General features: G+C 51.0%; 1 protein-coding gene across 3 annotated transcripts in view; it reads left to right on the top strand.

Annotated features, from left to right (window-relative positions):
• The window catches only part of PKNOX2 (PBX/knotted 1 homeobox 2), a 255,102-nt gene that overhangs the window by 58,490 nt on the left and 175,405 nt on the right, over positions 1–21,207 (top strand). For all 3 annotated transcript variants that reach the window (XM_060017724.1, XM_060017725.1, XM_060017723.1), the window contains exon 2: positions 9,365–9,434. The gene's annotated coding sequence lies outside the window, so the exon portion shown is untranslated. The remainder of the gene's footprint in view (positions 1–9,364; positions 9,435–21,207) is intronic.

Here is a 21,207-nt window from a genome sequence, read left to right as displayed (position 1 = left end):
TTCAAAACATATCATTATTTTGCTTCGTTTGTATAATATCTCTTATTGCAGGCAAGGCAGGAATAAACATCTTGATTTCTTTGAGGCCCAAAGATTTGTTAGTATTTAGTTTAAGATTTCTCAGAATCTTAGAAATTTCTAGTTGAATGTGAGCCTAGTGAATATCTCCTCCCGTGATTCTTAATCTCTCTGGGGACATGGACAGCCTTAAAAGCTTCATAAAATTTGGAAATCTCTCTAAAGAAAAATGTACACACAAATACCATTCTGGATAAAGTCTCAAGGGGTTTGTGGACCCCTAAAACCTTAAGATTCCTCTTGCTCTGATCCAGCCACTTGGTTCAGTAGACAAAGAAGTTGAGACCCAGAGAGTGAGGGTGACACACAGAAGGTCAAAGGGATGGGAAAACCAGCACCATCCCCTAGGTTCTGTCTAAAACCCTTTCCAGCACACCATACCGCTCACTGCCGAATCAGACTGGAAGACCAGATCCTCCCCTCTTGTTCTTGGCCTCTGATTCCTTCTCCTTTTAGATTTCCTGCTCACCGTTTTATTGCTGTAGATACATTCCTTGACTGTCTTTCGTTTCAGACTAGAAAGGGGCCCAGGGCTCTCCGTCGCCGCCCACCTCCCACCAGTTCCTTTTCTTTTTCACCCTAAATCGTGTCTCATTTGTCCAGCCTCAGCCCTCTGGAATCATCTTGGCTCAGAGGTTTCCATAGGAAAGTTGCCTCCCCTGTTGGCCAACTGGCCTGGGAGCCCCAGTCTCTTGTGTTCCCCCCGCTGTGGCTGCAGAGACTTGGGGTTCCCTGCTCTCTCTGTCTGCCCTGGGTTCCCTTATCCTCTTCTTCAAAATTGTGGTAAAATACACATAACAAACTTTACCGTCTTAACCATTTTTAAATGTACAGTTCAGGGGCATTAAGCACATTCATATTGTTGTACAACCGTCACCGCCATCCGTTTACAAAACCCTTTTATCTTGCAAAACTGATACTCTGTGTCAATTCACTAAAACTCCCCATCTCTTCTCCCCCAACCCCAGGCAACCGCCATTCTCCTTTCTGCCTCTGTAAATTTGACTATTCTCGGTACTTCATGTGAGTGGACTCATACAGTATCTGTCCTTCTGTGACTGGATTACTTCACGTAGCATAATGTTCTCCAGCACATTGCAGCACGTGTCAGAATTTCCTTCCTCTTTTAAGGCCGAACGATATCCCATTTTACATAGAGACCACGTTTTGTTTATCCATCATCCGTCCACGGACACTTAGGTTGCTTCCACCTTTCAGCTCCTGTGAATGATGCTGCTATGAACATGGGGTACAAATTGTCTTTTTGAGTCCCTGCTTTCAATCCTTTGGGGTGTATACCCAGAAGTGAAGGGACGTTTTCTAAGGTGTCTTAATTATTCTCTGCTCTCCATCAAATCTATTTTTATTTTGTTCTTAAACTAACATCGTTTGCGTAACTACTAACCTCACTGGGTCTGCGGCATATGCCACGAAGAGTACTTTCTCAGTGAGCTCTGAGGCTCTTTCCTGTCTCCTCTCTCTAAGATGCCCCTCCCTTCTCAGTCACTTCTGCTCCCAAGCCTGTTGAATTTTTTTCTTATTGCTTATCATCTCTTGACATTGTATAATTGTATTTATAGTTTGTTTCCCCCATTAGAATGCGAGCCCCACGAAAGCAGGGACTTTTCTGTTTCTTTCACTGTTACATCTCTAATGTCAGACACAGTGCTTGGTGCATATGCCTAAGACATAATTATTCAGTTATTATTAACTTAATAATAAATGGAATAAATGGATGATCGAATGAATGAATAAATAAGCAGGGTACTGTTCCTGCCCACAAAGAACTTACGGTCTGGGAGGGAGATAGACATAATAGAACTGTCATATAAGGCAGAATATGGGGGCCTTGAGAAGCATCTGGTTAAGTCCTATGACGGCGGCCAGCAGGGTCGATCCAGAAAGTACCTCTGTGTACTGGGCAGACTAGTCCCTCAACAATGATAAAAAGGCCCAGGCTGTTGAGTAGCTTTAAATTCATTTTCTCATCCATCTCTCCTCAACCTCCCTTTATGATATTATTATCATCAGTTTCCAGGTGAGGAAACCAAGATGGACAGAGGTTAAGGAAATTGCCCGATGCAATGCAGCCAGTAAGTAAGCAGGTTTGCAGTCTGGTCTGGCTGCCTCCGAAGTCCAACCTCTTTTTCTTTCTTATATCAATTATTTTTCTTTTCCTTATTGAGTTTCTTTTCAAAAATTACAGAAGGGGCAGTGCTCTCTGCAACCCGAAACAAGGCAAAGATGTGCTAACAACGGTGGGCCTTCGCGCCCACGTGAACATCCGGGCTGTTCCTTCCACACCACCTCTGTGCTCACACAGACTTATGCACGTGGATGCGCTCAATCTGGAGTTTTGTCCGCTTTTACAAAAATGGAAACACACGGCACACATCAGTCTGCTACTTACTTTTCTTACTTGGAACATTACGGCCATCTCTCACGGCAAAAGATGTAGCTCTAACTCGTTCTTTAGAACGAGTTGTATCAAGAAATTGATACAAGAACAAGAATTTGTATCAAGAAATTGTGTGGAGGGTCGGGATTCCGGAGGCAGGCTGATTTAGACCTGGGCTAGAACCCAGATCAGCCACGACCTAGGGCAGCTTGCCTCACCTCTCTGTGCCTTGATTTCGGAATCTGTTAAATGGGCGAGCTAAAACGGTCTCGAAGTGCTGGAGCAGCGCTGTCCAGTACAGCCGCCTGTGCCAACGGAAAGACCGTCTAGCCGGAGCTCCCAGTACAACAGCCACTAGCCACACAGGGCTGTCGCGCACCTGAAACGCGGCCACTGAGGCTGAATTTTAGATTTTATTTAACTTTCATTAATTAGAATTTGTATTTAAAAAGCCACATGTGGCTAGTGGCTATCTTGATGGACTCTGCAGCTCCAGAAGATGAAGCTGTTATAATACAGTACCTAGAAAGTGCTCAGCCAGCCCAGTGTCTGGCACATAGTAAGTGCTCAACAAACGTCTGCTATTATTAGGTATCATGTGTCTCACTTTCCGGCCTGCCACACCTGATGGCTCGCAATGACACCTCACACTGGCTGTCCTGGAGTCACCTGGGGAGGCAGGGATGGGGGAAGGTGTTGCTGCTGGCGATGCGTGTCAGTAATGAGCCTGGCACTAAATGTTTCTGGGCTGCTACTTTCCCTGGAGGGTCATGTGAGCGGAGTGGTATGTGGCCTGCTTTGCAAGTGATTAACATGGTGTAAGCAATCTGCATGGAGAGAGAAACCCCTCTGCTGGTATTCCATTATTCTATTAGAGTTTCAGAGCCGGGATTAAGTGGACATGATTTCTTCCTATGGGCCATTAATTTTGTTTTATTGCTGGTCTGACGGCCATTACCCTTTTTGCCAATGCATTCCCCCATTAGGTTTGTACAATTAACAAAATATGTGCTGTTAGGGCTTTGATGGGAACAGTTGGATGGAAATAAAGGGAGGGGACGCAGCCTCCACTGAGTTGGGGGTGAGGAGAGGCTGGACCCTGGGGTGGGGCCTCTTCAGCACCTGCCTGGTAGTCACTGGCATTCCTGGAAAAATCCCTAAGACCTTTGCCGGCTGTCTCCTGACTTTGAATGGAGGAGCTGCCCAGGGGCGTGAGAGAGGGAGGGACCCTTGGTGGGCCTGGCTGGGAACAGCGCAGCTGAGAGTGTGATGAGCCACCTCCGTGCTGTCACCTTGAACCCTCAGCAAGCGGTGTGCGTCAGCCTCCAGGTGCCCCGCCCTGCGACTGAAGCGGCTTCCAGGCGCACCTGTCCTCTCTCTGGGGGGCAAACAGGAGGACCCGTGCCTGATGAAAATGGGGGCCTCTGACACTCAGCGTCATCTGGTGATTGCCACGTGGAAATGCAAGATCAGCGTTGTTAGGCCATCCAAATTTTAGAGAAAACTTAGGAGCCTGGATTTTCAAATGTGAAATGTCCCACTTTTCAGATGTTGGCAGAATTTACAAAAACATCAGACGGGCAAGAGGCCAGCTAGGGGCTGCCAGTGGGTGACCTCTGCCAGCACTGAGCTGTCCTTGGAGGGTTTTGAGGAGGAACAAACATGACGCAATTTGTGTTTCAGGAAGATCCCAGGCCGCGGGAGGTAGTGGGTGGGCAAAAGCGGGGCCAGGCTGGAGGCCAGGAGACCGACTGGGGGCCCAGGGGAGAGAGAAGGAGGCCTGAGGCAGGTCAGCGACGATGGGCCAGGAAGAAGAGCAGGGGTGCTCCCGATGGAGAATAAGCACGTCTCGGGTCTTGGTGTTTTCTCACCTCCAAGGGTGCCCACTTACAGGAACGGGGTCCAGCTTAGAGTCTCGGGCCTGGACGGGGCCTGGGGAGCATGGCTGAGGGACAATTTCCAGGTCCTCTGCCGCTGGGTGCCCAGCACTGCCTGCAGCCCAGGGGGCTGAGGACAGTGGGGAGTCAGCCCTGTTCTTACCAGGCTTTGAGGAAGCCTGCGCGGCACCCTCAGTGCTGGGCGGGTGCGTTCCTCAGAGCCACACATTGAGTGCCAGGTGACCCTCTCAGTATTCGGTTGCCCAGTTGTTGTGTCTTTGAGAGCCTGGTGGCCGGGGTCTGTGATGCTGTCGCCGACAGCCTCACTGGACTAACGTAAACCACGGCGAGCTGTCGTCAGGGGGCGAGGGGAGCAGATGTGGAGCAGAGAGGGGACTCGGGTGATGAGGTGGGAGACGCAGGACACACCGTGGGGGGACGAGTGGCCCTGCAGGCATTTCCTCCTGGGAGGGTCTATTCAAGTTTTCTTTCTCTTTGGGGAGTTTTGCTCATGTGCCTACAGAGGCTTCTCAGAGATGGGGACCATCCAGAGAGACTCTCGGGGCCTGAGAACAGGTTGTCACGATCTGTCCTCATCCTAAAGGTCTGGCTGGGGTAGTAACAGAGGAGCCTGTCACAGGCAGTGGGATGAATGCAGAAGCCCTTAGGCTTCTTGATTTGTCTCCCTTTTCCCATCCAGACTCTGCTGGCCCTCCTGGGCTGTTAGCCCTCCTAACACTGAAAGACAGCAACTGCAGCCTCATTCGTCGTTATGAATATGTTCCAGGCATTGCGCAAAATGCTCCCGGCGCATCATCTCACTTAAAGGCGCTATCCTTATCCCCCTTCTAAAGGTGCGAACCTTGAGGTTCGTAGAGGTTAAAGCTAGGAAGGTGATGGACCCAGGCTTAAACTCAGAACCGTCTGACTCCCGTGTCTTTACTCTTACCCACAACCATATACTGAGCTGTGATATGGGGGTGAGTCTGGGCAGCTTCAGAGATGTATAGATGTCAGATGGAATTTGGGTTTAAGGATCATCTAGTCAAGCACTATCATTTTGCAGATGAGGAAACTGAGGCAGGGAGTGGTTAAAGTTCCGTGTCCAAGATCACACGGTAAGTGAACGATGGACTCAGGGTGTGAACCCATGACGCCCTTGGTCTAGTGCCTTCTGTGGTCCTTGCTAAGCCCCAGGCTCATCTCTGTTCATCCTTTCAACTTACCTAGGATGCTTCGTGGGAGCTTGCTCAGCTGTCCTTGGGCATGGAGGGTCAAGTTCTAGTGTGCTCCCTCCCGTGGGAAGCTTTCTTCTATACTTCTCCCCACCTCTTAACAATCAGCTCTCTCATTTACCTTTTCATAAATGTCCTCATACTTATAAATGTGAATGCTCAATTCCATTTATGATTCAAGTTTATCTTCATGGTGAGTAAGGTAGGCCTGAGTTTCAATTCTGGTTGCGTTATTGCAGGGCCGCTGTCTGAAGGCCTTTGACATGACCACTTGCCTTCCAGGACTACAGGCTGCTGGCTTTGGAAGGCCCCAAAATATCACGCACGTGGTTCCCCAGCACGTGTCTGCTGGTGCATGGTGAGGAGTGAAAAACAAGGACAATGTGGAGAGGTTGCAGGTGCACATATGTGTGTATATGTGTGTGTGAGAGAGAGAGAGATGGACAGTTAGAGACAGAGAGAGATAGAGACAGAAAGAGAGAAGAGACAGAGATGGTGGGGGGGATGCTTTTCATGATGCTCCATTCACTTCAAAGAGTTCAAAAGGTGGTCCTTCTTTTTTTTTTAAGGTGGTCCTTTTTTTTTTTTTTAAGGTGGTCCTTTTTGCTCTCCTTACTTTTGGGGGTTGAATTACTTTATGAAACGGTGATGAAAGAAGACACTATTAATGTTTTATCAATATGCATGTTTGTCAACCCTCCCAGTCTCAGAATGTTTTTTAACATTTTATGGATGGGGGAAGTCAAGTCTGGGAGACCAAGCTTTCTGGGGCATCTTCTCACCCAATACAGGATTCCCTTTGCCGTGTTGGGAGCTCACTACCTTCCAAGGAAGCCTAACTCATTGCTGGATGGTGCATAGGACTAGAGAAGTCTTTCCTGTATTGAACTGAGGATTGGCTTCCTCTGATATCTATCAGTTAGCCCTAATTCTACCGTGTATAGCAACGCAGGCTCTCTGTCACATAGTTTCTTCAAATATTTGGAGGACCACCTTGTGGGAGAGAGATTGTTGCTTTAGTCAATAGAATTAGCTAGGACCAATGGGTCATATTAGAGAGGGACAAATGAAGGTCCATCTCTAGTTTCTTCTCCCATATCTTCTGTCTCACGGCCTCCTAATAAGGAAAATAACAACAATGACAGCTAACATGCAATGAGTGCTTATTTTCTGTGAGGTACTGTTCTACGCGCTTTACGGTATATGAACTCATTAAACCCTCACAGCCAACCTCAGAGGCAGAACCCTCATTAGCCCTATTTTACAGATGAAAAACCGAGGCGCAGGGAAGTTAAGTAACTTGCCCGTGGGCCCACTGCCAGGAAGTGGTGGGACTGGGATGGACACCTGTACAGTCTGCTTACAGAGCTTGTGCTTTTAACTACTAAACTTTTAACTTTAGTTAAAAGAACTAGATGTCTTTGCTCACCTCTCTCTTCTACTCGTCACTGTCAAATTTATTAAAACATGATGCCACAGCTGCATCTAAAAGTAATGTGGATTGATAAGTCTAAAGTGAGGGGACCATTCTCCCCTTGGTTGGCCACCGTATAGCTATTTAGGCAACTAGGATCAATGTAATGGGTTTGGCAGCAACACCTACCCTGGCAGGGCTCTACCTCTGCTTGCATTTAACTCAAATAACCCTTGTCTTTTTTTAAAAAAAAAAACAGGTCACTCCAATCTGTGATTTTTGCAATTGATTTTTGAATGTAAGAGTAGGGTTTGGTATATTTATTCGTGTCAAATCTTTTTCTACAACTCTGCAAAAAATTAAACTGGATTTGCTTGTGGGCATAGACTGTAATAATATGATGGTTTAGAGTGATGGGATTGTGGGAAATTTTTTAAAATTTTCAAATTTATTTAATTTATGGTTGTCATGATGTTATTGTGCAAGAACTAAAAACTGGTAGAGGAAAAAATTAACTTTTTAGTTTGGGGCCATCCTTTTAGCTTGTTCAAAGTTTTATAACACTGCCCATCAGAATCCATCTCCCCAGCAGAGGGGCTGTCCTTCACAGCTTGGCGGCACGTGCAAATGGCAAGTCTGCCGTATCTTCTTCCAAGTCGCTGGTGTCTCGACAGTCCCAAGAGGGCAGGGGTAAATCCCCACTCCATGCAATTCAGCCTAGAAACTTCCTGTACTGAGTTCACGTATGCTCAGTAGCAATGTGTCAGTGGTTTAGAAGATTACGAGTTGGAGCCCATTGCCAGCCAGGGGCTGGTTGTGGAAACTGATTAGAATGAACAGAGTCCATCACTGAACCTTTCAACAGACACCTGCTGAGAACCTGACACATGCTGGGCTGTAAAGATGCGTAAGGTGCAGTCATCCTCACGCACTTGCCTTCAGTGGTCTGGTCTCGTCTCTGAGGTCCTTCCGTGAGTCACCAGTCTTGGTCCTGGAGATATTAGTAGACAGCCCCAGAGGAAGTGCCTCTTCCTGGGCGACATCATCATGAACAAGAGGGACATCTTTCCATGAGTGCGTTGTATTACACCCCATGCCTGAATCTTCTATCTGAAATTCTACCTCTTCCAGGGAGCCTCTCTGTCTTAATTAAAAGGAAAATACTAAAGAGCGGTGGGGTGGGGAGTGTCCTCTTCTTCATGACCTTCCTTTGTTGGAAAACCTTCAGTGGCTCCAGGAGCTCACAGCGCAAGCCTGGCCTCTCTGCCCGACACTCGGAGCCTGGACGCTCCGGCCCCTCCCTGCTTACTCAGAGTTACTCCCTCCTCTAGTCTCTCAGGCGGCCCAGCCCTTGCCTTGTCCCTAGTCACTCCATGCTTTCCCCCGTCACCCTTACTCAGAGTGCTCCCTTTCTTGCAATGCCCTCTCTCTTCTTCCACCAGCCGAATCTTTCCTGACCAGTCCTCCAAGACCCCGGTCAAGGTCTGCCTCCCCCTGAAAACTTCCTTGAAGGCCCCAGCTGTCGCCAACTTCGTTTCTCTGTGGAGAGAGAGTTATGGTCTCTACCACATAGTTCAGCGCTACTTTATGTATGTTCTCGTCTTACTGGGTGATGTTTCATATGATATTCTTATTTCACCACTGACGTGGCGGCACTTTTATTACAGGAGCTGTGGATTTCATTCCTGCTGCACCTGGAGAGTGTAGCCCGTGGAGCAGACACCTGATACATGTGTGCTGGGTTTTTCTTCTTCTTGTTGTTATTGCTTTATCCCAAGAAGAGAATTAAAAGCAGTCATGTTTTCTGATCTTTCCAGTCACGCCCCCATCATTTTTCTCCATGCACATCTCCCTTCTAACCCAATGGGACTCTTCACTTTTACTTGAAAGTGCCCTCCTACAACTGGACTTTCCATAATCCTGCCATAAACCACAGCATCGGTGGTGGCGTTTGCTTGTTTGGGCAGCTCCCCCATACAGATTGCCAGCTTCCCCAAGGGTTGCTCAGCTCCGTCCCCCCGCACGGGGTCTTCCGTCAGACAGGTGGCATCAGCAAATGATCATTGCCTTGGTCAGCTCAGCGCTCTCCACAGCCATGAGCCTCTTTTTCTCTGGGGAAGGGGATGAAACTCGCAAGAAATCCTGTCTCTCCGTCCTGGTTAATCCTCTAAACAACCGTCGTTTTGCACCAGGAGCTCCTTGCTCAGGAAACTCCCCCCACTCAGCAATGGGGACACAGGGCTGCCAGCCCTGGCTGTGCTCCGGAGCAGGACCCACTTCTGAGTTTACCCCCATCCGATCTTGGCGCTCGCTCCCAGCAGAATCATACACAGTCTATAAAGATGTTTTCTTTCGCTGACAGGTTGACTCTGGAGCAGGACTCTGAGGCTTGCCGTCCTCCATGCCGCTCACCAGAAAAGGGACTGTGAACTGTGAGTAACTCTGATTGGCGTTTTCCATGCTGACTCAGTAAGGTTATGGGTTAAAGACCAGCCCTGAACCCGATCTTTCACAGCCATGCATTGTGTGAGAGACGCGCTCTGTCTCAATGAGCTGGTCAGAATGTGAAATACAGTGGACCTCTAATTAGATGAGGTCCGAATGTGACGAAGAGGCCCTGTAACATGACATCCTATTTAATTAGACTGTATTGATTGTGCGTTAAGGTGGACATGATGTGTTATGCGTGTCATGAGTGTTGGAGAGGGAAGCTCTAGAGGTTGCAAGGGCAGGCTAAGCTTCGGAGGCCGGGAGAGGAGGACCTGGGCCAAGTTCATAGCTCGCGCTTGCTTTTATGTCTGGTTGTTTCTGGAGAGACACGAGGGAGGAAAAAGGAGGTACTGCTGGTCACCTCCCTTCCATCAGCACAGGAGCTGCTCCCCGCCTTATCCGTCTGTGTATTTCCTCATATTGGTTCTCCCACTTGGCATAAGGCTTCCCACCTGTAGGCCCTGGCCTAAGTCCAGTCTGCTCGTTGCGACCTCCTTCGGTGATCCAGCTAGAAGTGATTTCTCCCTCTTCTGAGATGCTGCGCCTCATCCTTCTGCTGGGCATCCCTCTGCCCGCGCTTCACTGTGTGCCCTGAGCGAGGCTGTGAGCTCCTGGAGGCTAGTCTGGGATCCCCTGCTCCTTGTTTCCCCTCTGCACCCTCCACCAAGGCGCCGCTCAGGCAGTGTCAGCTGGAAGGGCTGGCCTGGGGCTGCACAGCTTCCCTACCCTGCTTCGGGGGCTCCCGGGGGCTGAGCGGTTGCGACTTTGATAGTACATTGGCTCCCAACCAGTCCACGGAATTTTAAATGATTAAACGTTATCAGCGCACATCTTCACCTCTGTGTAAAAATAGATTGACTGTAATGAGCATTTGAATAAATCATAAGAATGGCCGCCCTGCGATCGTCTAACATCCTGCCGATGGCTGCCCGGTGAGTGAGCAGGGCGGCGGCCCTCCGCCTATTGGCCTGCGCGGCAGTGCTGGTGCCTCTGTGATTGACAGGGCGCGGCTCCCAGGGCATCCCCTTTCCGCCCGGCTCGGAGTGGTCGATCCCCAGACACCGGGCCGGGGAAGGGTGCCTCCCTCCATCCTGTTCCAGGAAAGCCTACCTAGGAGATGGGACCGGGGTGGGGGGAGCCAGAGTAGGAAGATAATGACCTTTGCGAGAATCGATGTCTCCTCGCACCGGAGGTTAGAGGGACCTCATCAGTCAAGTCAGTATGAGAGGAGCAAGCCGAGCGTGAAGCTTCCTGAGACCGGGATACGTGTAGGGGAAATAAGTCTGCACGTTCCGTCCCTGTCCGCGAGAACAGCCGGGCTCCTGGTCCGGGCCCGCCCACACCAGGGGGACCTCCCTCGTAGGGACACTCTGGGACCCGCACAGAGGAACGGGGAAGAGTGGGGATCTTCAGGTCCTGGGACTCTGAAAGGGGAAGATTCAAAGGATCTTCCTGGGAGTATTTTTTGCTAAGGAGGAGCCTGCCTTTTGGAGGGGGAGGAAGAAAAGGTGGGACGGGACCTGCGGAGGAGGGAACAGTCTGCAAGTCTGAAGTGAGGGCTGGATTTGAGAGGGAAACAGCAAACATTCTAATTTAATTCAAGCGGTGTTCCAGTTATTATGGCTGTGTAACAAACCACCCCAAGACATAGTGACTTAACACCGTTCATTATGCTCCTTCATTCTGTGAGTCAGGAGTTCAAACAGGGCACAGTGGGGAGATTGCCTCTGAGCCACAGGCCTGGGGTCTCTGCTGGGGCAGAAGCTGGGTGCCGGAATCATCTGGAGGCCCGTTCGCTCATCCCTCTGGGGGTGGATACCAGCTGTTGGCTGAGGCGCTAGCTGGGGCTGTCCACCAGGTCCACGTGCCCTTCCCACGTGGCCTGGACATCTTCATGACGTGGACCGACGGGGCTGCACTGCCCAAGCCCGGCAGCATCACGTTCACACGTTGCCCTGGTTGGGGGCAGGCAGAAAGGCCCACCTGGGTTTAGAGAAGGGGACATGGACACTGCCCCTGCAGCCACGTCTCAAAGCAGGAGTATCCGCAGCACATCAGATGAAGAGTGTGTTTGGGGGTACTATGTTGTAGCAGCCGTCTTTGGGGAGCACTACTCAGGCCTGGCCCAGCACAGCCTCATCTACTCCCGAGGCAGCTAAGGAAACCTGCCTCCAAGAACCAGACTGTCTAAACCCACCCAATGTCTGGCTTTAAAGGCACCGCCCCCCACAGCCAGGCTAGGCTCCGCCCCCAGGGGGGCATTCCCCGAGGACACGCTGGTGTTAGGAGGCCCTGCAGTTGGTACCACAGCGCTCCCCAACCTTTCTGGCACCAGGAACTGGTTTCGTGGAAGACGGTTTCCCCGGATCGGGAGGGTGGGGGTGGGGGTGGGGGAGGGGAGGGATGCTTCAGGCGGTAATGCGAGCCATGCTGAGCGGCAGATGAAGCTTGCTAGCTCGCCGCTCACCTCCTGCTGTGCAGCCCGGTTCCTAACAGGCTGCGGACCCCTGCGCTACGTTATAGTCCTTCTCTGCAAGAATGGGTCCAGTTTGCAACCCACAGCTTGAAGTGCCAGGTCTGGAGAGGGCCTTAGACCTGTGACAAGGACTCCACAAGCCTTGAGCCCTTCATTCCCAGGCATAGCTCCCACACCCTCCACTCCCTGGCCTTCCGGGCTGGGGGAGGCTTCAGCCAAAGATCAGACCGAAGGGGCCGTTGGGTCTGTCAGGGTGTGCAGGGGGCGTGGGCTATGCGGGCAGCCCTTCCTCCGTGATCGTCGTGTCCTTTCCTCTCCATGCTTCCTCTCTGCCACACACACTGTAACCTGTGGAGGCGGGGCCTTTGAGGACCAGGCTCCAGTTCCTTTGCCGTTTTCCTGACCCGGATGCAGCTAAGTTTTGGAAGAGAATCTGAGTACCCTGGATGCCTTGTTGTGACTTAAGGGGATAGAAACAAAACTCAAGCAACCACAGGGTGGGAGCAGAACCAGTTGGTTTTTCCAAAGGGCCAAGATAGGAGAATGGCTAATGGTGAAAGGGAAGGGGCAGGGAAGAGAGGGGCAAAGGGGCTTGGTTTTGATGAAAAGTTTTGCTGGGAGAGTCTCGGAGTCTTCCACAGTCGACTTAATATTAATAGTAATGACTCGTTTGTTGAGCACTTACTACATGGTAGACGCTCTGCTCAGCACGTGATGTGCATGTTCTTATTGAAACCCTCGCACTGTTTTATGAGACACTGTTACTATCTTGGTATTACATACAGAAAGGGAGCAGAGGCTCAGAGACAAGAGAGGTACCATAGTCAGTGACACAGTAAGTTAGTCACAGAGTTGAAATCGAACTTATGACTCTATCCTAGAGACTTAATCACTTCATTATGCGGCCCCAAGAATCTCAAGTTTACTCTCCTGTAACAGGGGATGTCTGATGACATCACCTCCAATGTTACCCTCAGTTCTAAGATTTTAAATGTTCAGAAAAGATTCTGGGAACTGACTTAGACACCTCTAAAGTGGAGGCCGGCTTTGTGGAAATGGGTCTATGTGAAAGCACGGAATGATTTCCTGTTCTCTCCTTTCCCCTTTTGTGAAACTTAGGTCAGGAAACCAATGTTTAATTTGGGCAGGTGAAGGAAACAGATAAAAACCTAAAAGATCATTTGTATTTTCAAGGCTTCAACTTGGTGGGGAAAAACATTGGGTCTGAAGTCCAAAGCTGGGGTTTGAGTCTCAGCCCCATGACTTAGAACCTCTGTGGTTCTGCATACATCTCTTTGGTCTTCAGATTCCTTGTCTCTAGAATGGAAATGGGATTGTACACCCTTCCCAGGACGGCTGTGAGGACTAAATGAAATCCAGCACGTGCGAGCTCTAGAGCCATTCCTGGCACACAATATGTATACAGTAATGGTTCAGCCATCCACTCACCCAGTACGTTAGGAAAAAGTAGAGACGGAAAGACTGTTCCTCTCCGTTGCTGCTGACAGAGATGGTCTAGCATCTTTCCTTTAACTGTACTCTCCATAAAAGTTCACTCATGAACTATTGATATTTTAATAATACACATTAGCATCTTGCCCTTTGACAGATGAATATTGAATGAGCAATAAAGAGGCAAAAAAGTAACCAGGTACATGGCTGCGGGGAAACTGGAATCATGAGTGGTTGTTGGAGGGAAGGCCCCTTTCTAGGGACCTTGTGACTCACCTCTCTCTCCAGTGGCCCCTAGGAAACAGCTCTTAAAAGGAGCTCAGAATCCGGTCCAGCCCAGCCCAGTCAGGGCAGGATTTGTCCCTGGTTTTCCTTCACTTGGCTGGAGGGGACTTGGGAGAAGACAGAAAAAGGTCATGAAAGAGCTGCTGAAGGCCTGGACTTTTCACCCTCGTGTGAAATACCTGGCATCTCCCCTTCCCTTTGCGGAAGGTGCAGGCTTCTTCCCCGCATACTCTCTTCTGCTCCGTAAATTAAAAGTCTGCAGACCGAGTGCCCTCAAGAAATCAGGCAACAAGCTTAGAAATAACTCAAACCACTTCCGCCCCCTCTCCGTCCTCCGCCCGCCAGGTCTTGGTGGGACCTGTGTGTGGGGTTGTGTGTGTGAAGGTTTATGAGACAGAATTTCCTGCCTTTGCAGCTCCTGCTGCAGCCCCGCTGCCACAGCCTCCATTTTTTCGTGGCCTCCATCTGGCCTGGGAGTCCTTGAGTGTGCGGAGAGCAGTGACAGGGGCTCTTCGTTGGTCCGGCTTAATGGGTGTGATTTAATGACATTTGTGGCAGATTCAGATTTATACGGCTTTCTGAGCTGCAAATCTGCTTTCTAAATGTAGAATTTTTGTGGAGTGGTAAAAAAATAATGGCTGTTCTGTGATTCCTGCCTCCCGAGCTAGGAGATTGCAATTTACATTATGCAAATAGACATTATGCAATCAGGCACTTTAGCAGGAATGTGGCGGCAGAGAGGCCGCTGATGAGAGAGAGGTCTGCAGCCCCAACTGGAGGGGCCCTGGAAGAGCCGAGATGACGTGGGAGGGGGTGGGGCGGGCGGAGGGGCCCGGGTCTGTTCCGCTGGCCCAGAGATGAGTGCTTCCGGGGGCTGCCAAAGCGACTCTCTCAATTAATGGCTTTGTTTAATCATACCCCCTGTCCAGAGGACTATTGTCTTACGGATAATTTCGTTTGCCTAACGAGATTTTGCTAATTAAATCTCCTTTCAGTTGGTGTGACCGTGACTGCAGGAGAGGGGCTATTTGGAGTCTTCTCCATAAACCTTTCTGGAGAGGAACAGGGAAGGGGGGCCGGGAGGGAGGGGAGGAGAGGAAGGAGGGGAGGGAGAACCTTCCCTGCTAAGCAGGCCTCGGGAAGCTTCCAGCAGGGGTTGGAGCTACGTACGAGGTGGCTGCCACCACCCACCTGGCCTTTCTCTCCAGCTCTCTGGAAATGCAGGTACCCATCAATCTTTATCCAGCCTGAGGGGTTCCCCCCGCTTTACGCTTCCTCTGTGGCTCCTGTGGCCTCCACCATTACCCTTCTCAAGTCCTTCCCAGATCCCCAGAGCTTCTTCGGGATTTCCAGGCACTGCTCCCAGCAGCTCTGGCTGTGGGTGGTGGCAGTGGTGATGCAGGAACGCTCCCCTGGCCTTCACTGTTAGCCAGCCAGCCTGGCTCTTCAGAGAAGAAAAATTGCTCCCAAATTGGCCATTTCTCCAGCGATAATTGCGTGAATCAAAGAGGAGAAGACCTTGTCAAATTCATGTATCATCAGACTGAGCCGGGGCTAGCCTCCTGTATGTGGAGGAGCCTAGCGCCATGCCAGCAATAGCTGGAGCCTAATTAATGCTCTTGTGAGCGTGTGCCCTTGTCACGCCTGTGCTCCTCCATCCCCAGGGGTTCTTCACTGTCTGCGGCTTCCTTGGCCTGGCTGCCCAGGGGCCTCACGGCTCAGCCCTGTCTGCTTTTCCTGCTTCATCTCCTGCCTGCCTCATAGCTCCCTCCTCCCTGTTACTTACAGACACTCCTATTCCTGGTACCCAAATATACCAGGTTGCTCAGTTCCCCCCAAATACTCTGTATCACTTCACATCTCAGTGCCTTTGCACTTGCTGTTCCCTCTGCCTGGAATCTCCTCGTCCTGAATAGCCCCTGTGCCTCCTGCAATACCCAGCTCACATATCTCCTCTCTGACTACTGCTCACAGCGCTTCCTGCCTTTCCTGAAACACTGCTGTCCTCCCTCATCCTGTGCGTTGTCAAAGCACCTCAAACATATGTATCTATCTATCCAGGTTAAGAACTGAATCTTATTCTTCTCCTAATCCCAGTACCTAGAATCATCCCTGGCCACAAGAGGCCCCCTGCAAGTTTGGTTTGGTTGAATGAAAAAATGAAGGAATGAACCAAGGGGCAGGGGGTGGAGTGATGGAGAGGTGTTCTCTAGTGAGTCCTCCAAACCCCAGGATGGGCGATGGGGGCGGGGCAGGAGGCTGATTTCTGTCGGGACTCTGCAGAGTTACTTGCCCATCCATTACCTTTACTTCCTGGGTGGGAAAGCCTTAATTCCCCCTGTGTGCCAGGCCCTGTACTAGGTGTGTCAGCATCTCCTGTTGTGCATTCCCACGTGGATCCTGTGAAGTGGGTATTGTTTTTGCAGAGGGCACTGAGGATAGTCTATCCTCATCAGAGAGCAAGGCAGTGTTTACTTGTAACTGGGTCCAGTGGTGGGGACCCAGCAGGCTCTACCTCTAGGTAGGTGAAAGCTCTTATGCTTCCCAGTCTTCCCTCCCCATCTATCCATCTATTCAAACATCCATCCATCCATCCATCCCATCTATCCATCCATCCATCCATCCATCTATCCCATCCATCCATCCATCCCATCTATCCATCCATCCATCCATCTATCCCATCCATCCATCCATCCATCTATCCATCTATCCCATCCATCCATCCATCCATCCTTCCATCCATCCATCTATCCCATCCATCTATCCCATCCATCTATCCCATCCATCCATCCATCCATCCATCCCATCTATCCATCTATCCCATCCATCTATCCCATCCATCCATCCCATCCATCCATCCATCCATCCATCCATCCATCCATCCATCCCATTTATTCATCCATCCATCCATCTATCCCATCCATTCATCCATCCATCCATCCCATCTATCCATCCATCCATCCATCTATCCCATCCATCCATCCATCCATCCATCCATCCCATTTATTCATCCATCCCATCTATCCATCCATCCATCCATCTATCCCATCCATCCATCCATCTATCCCATCCATCCATCCATCCATCCCATCCATCCATCCATCCATCCATCCATCCATCCATCCATCCCATCCATCCATCCATCCATCCATCCATCCATCCATCCTGACTAGAACCTAAGCAGTTGCACCCTGGGCTGTCCCTGTGCTGGAATGCCTGGGTTCCTGCACTGGGAGGGCCTGTGCGTCTGTGTGTGTGCTGGGGGATGGGCGAAACCCAGGCCCCACAGATGGCTCCCGGCTGCTGGCTCTGGTCTGTTGCCCAGCTAGCGGAGGGGATGTGAGGATAAAGGAGTCTGCCTTCCATGCTGTAGAGCATGGGGGAAGTCCAGGAGAAACGGCTCACATCCTCCTATGTGATAAGGGCATATGCCTGTTGCCTGTGTCTGTGCAGGCCGCAGGGTGTGTTTGTGTGAGGCAGTGTTTGAAGACAGTGCTTTATGTTTTGCTTGGTTCCTGAGTTTCAGTGCTTTGCTTTTTGCCTTGAAGTTTTTCCCTTGGTGCCCATGTTCTGTCTCTTCACCGAGGCTTGTAACCGTCTTAACATCCCCACCATGCTATCTATGCTCTGAGTCTGAAGGGTTTCTTGGTACATAAATAGGTGCTCAACAAACACTCTGTGATGCACTGAATGAGTGAATGAGCTTGAGCTTGAGCCCTGGTATTTAGGTAGCTGGGACCTTTGGATTTAATTTTCTCATTCAGAAAGCAGGAATTCTAACACTACCTATTCTATCTTTCTTGAAGGGTTGTTGGTGGAAGATTATAAGAGATATGTGAAAGTGTTTTATAAACTATAAAGCAAGTGTAAGGGGTTATTATTATAATGGTTATCACACTTGAAGTGATCATTGTGTTTGAAAATTAGGGATTCTGTTTTCAGGAATATAAAATCATCCAGGCCGTGTCGGAACTCTGAGGCTTACAGAGCAATTATTATGGGAACTGATTCCCCATTGGCCCAACTATGGGGACTTCCAGGGGCCGGGGTGGGAGGAGGGGTCTTGTGAAGAGGGCCCATCTTCATTTGTGCCACCTGTCTCCCAAGTGGACCCACACAAATGGTCTCTCTTGAGTCTCAGCCGTTGCCCCGTCTTCTGTGCCTCATTATCTTTGCATGTGCTGTTCCCTCTGTGAGGTAAGCTTTTCCCCTTTTCTCCACTGGTCTTTTGACCCTCTTGTGCCTAGTTGCTGCACTGTCCCAAGCTCCCTGCTTGCACAGTATGCCTCCCTGAGGGCCTTTATCACATGGCATCTGGGACCGTGAACACCAGGGCAGGTGCCGGCCGTCACTCATCTCCGTAGCTCCAGAGCTGAGGGGATGGATGGATGGGTGGGTGAAAGGTGAAGCGGAGGGTTGGGGCTTGGTAGATGCACAGGATTTGAGCTTTGGAAGCACCCTAAGCTGTAGGGGCAGGCAAGGAAGAAGCAGCTTCAGAGAAATTAGCACTGCTGTGCAAATAACCCCCAAACTTCTGAGAGAGGTTTCCCACCCACTCTCAGGTCCAAAAGGTTAAGTAGGCTGATCCTCCCTGGAGTCTCTGGGCCTGGAGGCCCCAGTTCCGTGCAGCTGGGTGACTGGATGTCAGCCAGGTGGGCAGTGAGGCCCCCAGGTTGGAGCTGAGTCCTAAGGACGGGGAGGCACCTGCCCGTTGTGGGTCCTCACAGGCGAGCCGTCACCCACGTGGGGAGGCAGGCACTGCCTACCACCATCCCCAACCCTCCCAGATCCTGCCTCTTGGTGGAGTCAGCCCCAGCTGGTGGAGAATCTGCTGGAAGCCCTCCCGGGAACCTGGCTCCCTCACTTTCTCCCTGTGTCTGGAGGCATCCTGTCTCCACCCTGCTCTGGTCCCTCCCCCATGCCCGCCCACCCCGGGCAACGCTCCTGGAGCCCCAGGCGGCCGCAGCCAGGTGCCAGGGGTTTGGGAGGCTTTTCATGCCCTGAACCTATTTGTGAGTGTTCTGCAAAGTGTTTAATCCAAGGTGTTCCCTCCATTAAATTAGTGCAAACATCTGGGTCCCACATCCAGCTCCATTTGCATTCTGTGCCATTTATTACAGCGGGAAATGGGAAGGCACCTTAGGGATACTTAGGACCGAATTGGGGTGGGTTTTGGGGGTGGGCGTCTGAGGGTGCCTGTGAGGTCGGTCCACAAGGCAGACCCATCTCCGGCCTGGGACCGGTGTGGAGCCGCTTTCTGGTGCAGGGGACCACACGGCGGGTGTGTCTGGGCTCGGGACCGCCCGGCCTTATGGGGGACGCTGGGTGAGTGTAATTCATGCCCCCAGTCCCCACGTGGGCCCAAGTACCTGCAGGCGCAGGAGGAGTTCACTGCTGTTGTTTTATAACTTTAAACCCAATTTAAAAAAAAGAAAGTGTATCACATTCAAGTGACCCATCTGGGTCTCTCCTGAGGGAGTCTTTGCTGCTGCAAGGTGGGTTTTTTCATCATGAAACTGCTCAGCCTGGGTGGCTGGCTGAGCGTGGGTGGCAGCTCTGTTCCCCGTACCATGTGATTCCAGTACTGTCGAGTACGTTGGGAGTCCTACTATTATCCTTATCCAGGAGGCTGAAGAAGAATAGCTTCTGTTCAGTGCATTATCTGCTGTAACCCTCCCACCAACGCTGTGAGGCAGGTCCTCTAATAATAGAACAGATCAGAGAGCCAGGCTTAATCAGACAGGTTAAGCAACACGCTCATTGTTCCACAACGAGAAAGAGGAGTAGATGGGATGTGAACTCAAGTCCACATGACCCCAAAGCCTACTTCCCACTGCACTAGGACATCTCTCGTGAATGAAGCAGTTGGGATTGGCTTTGTGTTGGGGACCTTGCCCCCTCCCCAAGTCTCCCGGCCAGCACACCCTGGCCGGGCTGTGCGGAGGCCCTGGTCCTAGCCTGCCTGCCCCCATTGGGATGGCATCACCTGGGATTCCCAGGGGCCTGCGATGGTGACTCACCCAAGGGAAGGAATTCCTGGCTTTTGTGGGATGGGGCAGGGAGGAAAAGGAGTAGCCTGGAGAGTGAAGAAGAGGCTCATGGGATGCTCAAGGACTTAGGGGTCACTGAATTCCTTGGTACCGAGCGGGGAAACTGAGGCTCAAAGGAGGCAACACCTTGCCTAAGGCCACCAAGGGTTTGGTGGTAGAGGCTAGACTGGAACCCAGGGCTCCTACCTCCTGGGAGGGGAGTGATGTCAGGGCCTGGGGAGGTCCCAGGGGTTCTGTAGGGTGTGCCGGCATTCTAGATGCAAAGTGTAAATCAAGGCTGGAGCAAGCAACCAGGATGAGAAGGGGATGAAAGGCTCCTCTGCTAAGGATGCTTCTGCACCACATTTAACAAAGAACCTTCCAGGTCCCAGAGGGCTGCTGGCCATCTCTGGCCTGGGCTCTGGGGCAGGTCCGCACCAGCTCCTAGGATTTCACCTAGCGATGTCGGGGGCGGCAGAACCTGGGAAGGCTGGAGGGGACCCGGGACCTGGGGCAGCACACACTTGGGGGTGTCCAGCTCGCCTTCACCTTCCCCATCTGCCCTGCAGTCCGGGCAGCATCTGGAGGAATAGGGTGCAATGGATTCAAACCTCAGTCCCCTCTCCCACTTCCTCCCTTGATGAGACGGGACCAGGTCTTAGCCTTAGTTTCCCCATCTGTTAAAGAGTAATAAAATCTCATCTTACAGGATCGTTGGGAAAATTAAAGGAAATGGTAGGTATGCTTGACTCTGCTTCTGGGTGCAGAGAGCATTGTCGCTGGTTTTCCTTTCTTCTCCATAGCCCGGGTCTACTCTCCCCTTTGGACCCTGTGCCTGCTCTGGGATATGGAGGGATGAGGGGCTCTGTCGACGAGGGTGGGCAGCCCCTGTCTCAGCTCCTCCCCTTCCCTCTTCTCTCCCCTCCCTCCCTCTCTCATGAGAAGACTTTAATAAATGCATCTGAGCATGTGGCCCTGCCTGGGGCTTTGTGAGAATGACTCGCTTATCCCAGCCCTTCCTAGAAATGACAGTCTGCAATCAGTGCACATTTATCAAGCGCCACTGTGTGTGATACCCAGCTCCAGGCTCAGCAGGGCCAGCCTGAGAGCGATCCCCAGGCTTCTCGTCTCCTCCCAGGACCCCAAAGCTTCCTGCTTTCCTTGGCTTTGCTGGATCCCAGGACCATCTGCTGCTACCAGCAGGATTTGGGGTTTCTGTACCCTTTTGTGCCTCTCTGCTTCTACACGAGGTCCTCTTTGCCTTGAGTACCCTCCATCACCCCTCATTTACTTGGTTAGAGCTCAGTTTCTTGGTGACGAGTATGTCTGTAACAACATCTCAGCTAGGGTTTATCTTCCTTGAGCTCCCGGTACACACTGGGCATCTTTCTGTGACTATTATTCACATCATATGTCGATTATATCTTTATTGGAGATGCTTGGCTCTCCAAGGGTAAGGGTACGAAGTGTAGC

This window comes from Delphinus delphis, chromosome 8 (assembly GCF_949987515.2).
Source record: "Delphinus delphis chromosome 8, mDelDel1.2, whole genome shotgun sequence".
In the NCBI taxonomy this organism is placed as follows: domain Eukaryota; kingdom Metazoa; phylum Chordata; class Mammalia; order Artiodactyla; family Delphinidae; genus Delphinus; species Delphinus delphis.
Note: the sequence above shows the minus strand (reverse complement) of the source record. Positions and strands in the feature narration are given on the sequence as shown.